The sequence below is a fragment of the Centruroides vittatus genome, unplaced genomic scaffold, assembly GCF_030686945.1.
Source record: "Centruroides vittatus isolate TY-2023 unplaced genomic scaffold, ASM3068694v2 contig_417, whole genome shotgun sequence".
Classification (NCBI taxonomy): domain Eukaryota; kingdom Metazoa; phylum Arthropoda; class Arachnida; order Scorpiones; family Buthidae; genus Centruroides; species Centruroides vittatus.
The window spans coordinates 2733528-2740904 of NW_027122227.1; positions in this window are offsets into that span (position 1 = coordinate 2733528).

The window sequence follows — 7377 nt, forward strand, 5'->3', positions numbered from 1 at the left end:
GGATTTGTTTAAGTGCAAATATCGTCATTCAATATATATATATTTTTTTTATTCGAGCAAGTATGCGTGTAGTCTCATATTTGCCCATGCGTTTTAGATATTGAAATTTTCAATGTTGTTTCGTGTCTTTCGCCCGTTTCTTTAACGAGAACTGATCGTACAATTTGTTTTCTTCCTTGTCCTAGCTTCCTATTCTAGATTTCCTATAAACTGGGTTCTCTGTCGTTGGTGATAGTGCTCTAAATGAACCCGAAAGACTGTCGCCGTATTTTGTTTTTATGGATAAAATTAAAGTTACTACATAAAAAGATTAAATTTTTAAATATCTCTTAGGTAAACGCAAGCAAATTAAAAATATCAGATTTTATGGAAGAGAAAAAGAAACAGATAGAGAAAAATCAAGATGTTGCTGATTAAAATCTACAAGAAAGCTCAGAAGATGACGATATTCTGCGAGAAAGACAACGTCCTTGTTTAACGGTGTTTGTCAGCAAAGAAAAAAAAAATTATATTAACGTGTAATACCTTTGATTGTGAATGTCAGTTAATTATTGATTACTTTATTAAACATATTTTTCTTAATTACGACAAACAATAGTATACTTTCGCTAGCACGGCACTTTTTTTCGGAACCTAACTACCATGTTAAACGAAGGATATCTGTATTTTATTTTCAAAACGAATGTGTTATTATTTTAACTACAATTAATTTCATTTAAGTTACCTTAAAACTGCCTTCTTTTATAAGGTAATGTATAAAATGTTAGAACATTTATTAGTTAACAGTTCAGTATACCCTCCTAATAAGTCAGAAGGACAATTTCGAAATAGCAAAACTATAAATACATGGACCGAATAAACACAAAGAAAAAAAATGAAAGGTAAAAGAATGATTGCAATGAGTATAAAAGAATGGGAGTTATTTGAACTCAAAGACGGAAACAAAAAAGGCGTGTGAACAGAAAAGGACGGATAGAATGTAAGAGAATCGGCCATTTATTGAGTAATTATTTTTTAGTATTTTTATTGTTTGATGATTCCGAAAAATATCAAATTTTTTTTCGCCTAGTCTGACGTTTATGATTGAAATGTTAAATGAATTGGCTCACATCTGTTATATTACTTGATAATCACAAAAATCTATCAGAGAAATTTTACCAATTTTGCTCTAATAACTTATTGGGGTCTTTTATGGTGTGCTCCTCGTCTTGTGTTCTTTCGATTTATATGTCGTTGGCTAGTTGCCTGAACTGTAAATCTTGTCGCCAGGAAAATCTGTGATCAGTCATGACTCCTACAAATAATCATGGATAATATGGATTTGGATATCATTCCCTATCTCTATTGACCCATTACTCGTTTTGAATATTAAGCTGGAACGTTTTCCGATTTTCGAATGTTGTTTTCTGAAGTTGTTCTATAAATAGACCGAAAACAATAGACGACGCTGGGATGGGACGAGAGTGAGCGCCAGCCTACTCGTCCGCCCACCCTGATATAATTTACTCAAGTTTATCTATATCAGTGGTTCCCAACCGGTGTTCCGCTGAACACTGGTGTTCCGTAAGCATCTCCCAAGTGTTCCGCAGATTTAGTCGCAAATCGGAAAGTGTACAATCGTATTCGAGCCGCCGAATATCAAAAAATTAAAATCATAAAATTTTCATAAACTTAAATATATATATGTACTGTACAACTCGTACTTATGGAGTGTACTACTGTTTCGAATAAGATAAAGGCAATGATAAAAACTGAATAAAATATGTAAAAAACATCAGGCACAAGTTTCCCATTAAAGTTATTTAGGTATATTTTTTCCTGTCTTAGAATTGGCGTTAATAATATGAGTAGAGATTTTGAATTATAACTGCTCAATTCTAATAAAATAACTGATGACAAGCTTATGCATTTCATATTAACTTAAGTAAGTGTTCCGCTAAAGAAAATTGCTCACAAAAGTGTTCCGCATCCTAGAAAAGGTTGGGAACCACTGATCTATATTGATCATTATTGGAAGGACAAACTGATCGCTCTCCAAGTAATTATTATGTATGTATATATATATACACACACGTTCTCACTAAAAGTTCTTTCCGCTTATGTGTCTTACTGAAATCCTGCTAAATTATTATTAAATTAAAATTAGTTTCTTTGATGATAAAATATGGTGGTAATACCCGCCCTCACTAAAACAACGTTTCGCCCCATTCTGACCTCCCAGAACGAAAATCTTAGCGCCATTACTGTCGAAAAACGTTAGATTTTCAGAAATCTTTTGCTTCTTTCGGTGGTCATTTAGCCATACAGCAATTCTTACTTTCCCATTAACTTTTGAAGTTAACGTTAGCCTATCTGCATCCTTTGATTTTTTTTCTATGATTACGTCATTGATTCCAAAAAGATGTAAATAAGGATGGAGAGCTTCTGACAATATTCTTTTGGAATCCTTTTTCTTATTTTCTAATTGATTTTGCCAATCATTTCTGTATTATGTCTCCATTCGCGAATTTTACTTCATTAAACATGATTTAAATATATTTAAAAAAACTGTTTTAATGATGATAAAATGTTGTTACTTTACATATTATAATTAATTTCTGTATAAATATAAAAAATAAAAATGTCAGAAGTTAATACCATCGAAAAGAATCTCAGCTTAAAATTATTTCATATTATAAATAAAATTACAAAATACTATCAAATTAATAATTTTGTTTTTACAATTTTTAATCAAAAATATATTACGATTGCTTAACTTATTGAATATAATTGAATTTAATATAAAAATATGAAATATTTCAGAGTTATTATTATTAAACCATAATTCTCATATTTTCAATTATGAAATAAGAAATATTTTAAGTTTGCAGATTAAGCTTCCTTAGCTTTAAAACTTCAATTATCTTGTGACATTTCCTTTTGTATATGCTATAAATAAACAAATAAACTTATTATAACGTATCTCGATTTCAAAACGGTGTTTGTTAACCCCGATATATAGAATGGTCACATAAAAAAAGTTAAAAAAACAACTAAAAACAAGCTACAAATACACAGTAATACAGTACAAATAACAGTTGGTTTTGTAATGTCATCTTTGTTAGCTTACTTGCTTCGTTATATTTGCTTAACAGCGAACTCGAAGATCACTTATATGTGGATTGATCTGTATTATTCCTGGATTAGTAAAGATATTGCTTCAGTCTGAGATGTGGTTAACATGCGTATTGTTTTTTTTTTTTCAATAAGGGAAGAGGCTTGACTATCCGGAATGAATAAAAAGGAAGAAGAAAATTGGAATAGTGACGTTATTTGAAAAGATGAATCATTCGTAATAGAATGAAATGAAGAACTACGTTTGGGAGTAGAATATACTGTATATCTCAAGAAAATTTTTCTGAAAAATTTAAGCTATATTTCTTAGGTAAAACTCTTTATGCAACATTGAAAAAATGCTATACTATTCGTAGCAATGTAGAATACTTATAACTAATCTACAAACTAAGCATGAGTATTTCTGTTCCGCATTATGAAGTAAATTTTGCCTGATCAGGTACTACGGAAAGGTATACAGGTACTTCTCGACTTAGGTACAGTTTGCTTTACTCAAAAAGTTTTTATTATAAAGATATATTAATAAATTTACTATAAAAATAAGTCAATTTTCAAAACTTAACTGAACAAACATTTTTGTTTAGTTAAGTTACGGCAACGCAACACTTGGGCGATCTGCCTAGGGAGAATGTTTTCCAGAAAGTCTTTTTAAGGGTAACTGGCCTCTATTCAGGCGTTATAGACGTTGAGAAAACCCAAGAAATTCCACGTGGACAGCCCGTCTAGCGAGGCGCGAACCCACGACTGAACTCCCAGTGTTTAGGGAACGGAACTGTTTGGCCACTGGTAGGCCATAAATTAGAGAACGCTTGTATAGTAGAACCTCTATTATCCGAGGTAATATGGACCGATGCTACCTGCCCACTCCCTTACCTCGGATAACTGAAAACTCGGATGAAACGGATGGCCACGGCCACTTCCTAATACAAATTATGAACAAAAGATTTATATGGGATATCACTTTTAAGCTTCTTTTTATAGTTTTGTGAATGTAATTATTATAAGAACATTTTTTACATCATTTATTATACGGCTAATAAGTTTAATTAGTCATAATAACAAAAATTTGTATTGTAGTAGTTACATCTTAATACGAATGTAGTTAAATGATCGAAGTTACATGATAAAAGATAACAGAAACAATTCATTTTGTAATACATGTTATTGTTTTAAACTTTCTTTTGTAAATTACAGTATAAGAATTCACTTACAGGTTCGCTTCGGATAATGCGAAACATCGGTTAATCTGGACTTGAATAATCGTGGTTCTACTGTATTTAGAGGGGGAAATGAATTTTTAAAATATTAAAAAAAAAAAAAATATATATATATATTTATTTATTTATACTGTAGATGCTCGATTATCCGGGATGAATGAAAAATATCTCGGTTAATCCGGTACAGTTTAAATTCTAATAAACGGAACAGTGAAAGTGGTTTTTCAAAATACTTGACAACAATAGAATTAATAATACACATACCACAGTCCTCAATTTTCAAAGAAACGTGAAAAGAACAATGCACTTATCTTACGTAATTGTAATAAACTGAATGTTTTAGCAGTGTATTTTTTTTTTCTTTGCTTGCTTTGCATTTTTTTTTCTTTCCTGGCCTACGAAGCGAATGGACCCCATAGAGATTTATGATGATTTAATAACCTAGTCCTACCTTTAGGCAGTTTTGTCTTCCCGGTTAACGCGATTGCGGATGATCGAGAGTGCATTATGAATATCAATCATTTTAATTATGAAAGAATTTATAAATACATCTTTACATATAGCGTTTTGTATTTGAAAATATAATCGCAGAAATCTCGTGACGTCGAATTGAAATTGGTCAATGACAGAATATTTAGCGCGTCTGTATGGCGTCTGTATGACAATCACTTTCATTGACCGATTTCAAACTGCACGTCACGAGATCTTGACATATGCAGGTTACTAGTAATAAATGATTGAAAAATATCTATTATTCCTTATTAAATTTTATCGTTACAGAAGATAAAGCTTATTTAATTTAAATTTATAAATTTAGCTAGAATGTATACATATGTATGTAAAAAATATTATTTAGTTGAATTATTAAAAATACTTCTAACTTATTTTTAAATAACAATAACAATTTATTCTTTAAAATATATTTATTCACTACGATTTGTTTTTATAATTATTATTTAGGTTATAATGATTAGTACATTAGTATGTCGTTTGATGTATCTTAATGGAAATCGAAAATACTTTTTATTATAATAAATTTAAATAAAAATTAACTTGTTAAAACGTTCACATTTATAAAATTTGAGGAAGGTCTACCGGTCATAAATATAATCAAATCGCAAAATGAAATTTGCGAATATTTGTTAATATTGATTTTCTTACCAGTGACTGAGTGGATAAAACCAGCAGAAACTGGGTTGGTTGCGGGTTCGGGCCTCACCAACTGTTGTACGAGTTTTCTTCACGTGTCTAACACCTAAATATGGGCCAGTTTCTTATGGAAAGTCGCCTCGGAAAGCACCCTTCTTGGCAAATTGCCCATGTACAACACATGGGCAATTGCCGTGCAACATGTTGCGTTGCCGTATCCCACAGAACCGAACCATTGATTTTATTTAATTCTTTCCGCAGATAAATTAAATGTCTACTTTGATATGACTCAGTACTTTTTTTTTTATAATTTCAGGAATGCCACATAAGATTTGATTACTTCTATGATCGGAGAATCTCAGTAATCATTTTTTCTCACTAGAACAATATATATAAATTTGAAAATTTGGGTTAATCCACACGTATTAAGAATGGAGAATTAGCAGTTTCTTTACGGATTCCGAATTAATTTACAAACCTGAATTAGGTGTTTTGAATTTTGAATGTAGCTTTGTCAATATAATTTATCAATTAGCAATTTATGCCTTTGATTTACATCTATTATTGAAATTATAATGGAAATTTTGAATTACAGAGTTTGAATACAGGTAACCGTCGTATAACACAATACTCATTTAACGCAGTTTTGATATAAAGCAGTACTTATACAACGCGATTTCAATATAAGATGAAATCATCTGTGTATCTTATTCTAGTAAATACAACATTCTTTCGGTTACTATAATATAGTTTGTCAATGTAGAGTGTGCAATTCCCCCCTCCATATAGTGAAAGCTTTTCTTGTAATGATGAAAGATGAAATACGAGGTGTAATGATGAAGGTCACAAGTGTATCAATCCTGAGTGACAAAATCGTATTTTACGAATTTTCATTTGTTTTTGTTTTGTAATTCATGTTTTGAATTATAAATGGAATTTCCTGAGTTGAAGAAAATTGTTTTTTTTCTTATATTATAGATAAAATTCTTATTTAAAAAAAAAGGTTTTGGAACGTAAGCTCACTTTTCATATTTAATGTGAAATGATACCACCTTCCGCAGAAATACTTTTATTACATGTATTACTAAAATATGCCCTACGAATTAAGAACAATAGATGCTTCTGTTAAGTAATGAAAATGTTATAACAACTTTTTTCTTATAATTATTATTGTAATTTAGTAATAAAATTAAGATTATTGAATGTGTTTATATGAAATTGATTTCTCTTCTCTATTTTGATTAACATCAAAAGAGATATTTCATGTAAGGTCGTAGCGATAAAGCCATTGTTTCAATGGTTTTGAGAACATTTCCTTGTTTATTCAAACTTTTAGGTTTATCTTCGTACATAAGAATAAATTATAAAAAATAAATAAATAACGGTTGAATTTTGGTACAAGTGAATCAATAAATAATTTTGAAATAATTTTTTTTTGGGTATATACATAATGAAATTGACAAAATAATCTTACAATCTGAATAGTACATTTTAAAAAAAGGATTCATTAAGTTTATAAATATTTTTCAAAGTAAAATAATAAATAATAAATATATTTGAAACAGTCTGTCTCATTTACAATCGTCAGTCTTACATTTTCAATAGTTAAATTTCAATTATAAAAACAGAAATTGAAGTAAGTTATTTGTTATAAATCGAAATTGGTCCGAACTGCTTAATAGAAATGTTATCGATATTACATTTTACACGTAGAAGTTATTATCGATAATGCATAATTTTGTTTCGTTCTATAATATAGAGTGACTCCGCTCCGTTTACCAGGTTTTTAAAAAATTTTATATTATAGGCCTAAACATTTGGGTCACGGAACCTTTACAATCAAATATATTAGATCGCGTGAGCAAAAAGTTTGAAAAATACTTCTCTATGCATACAG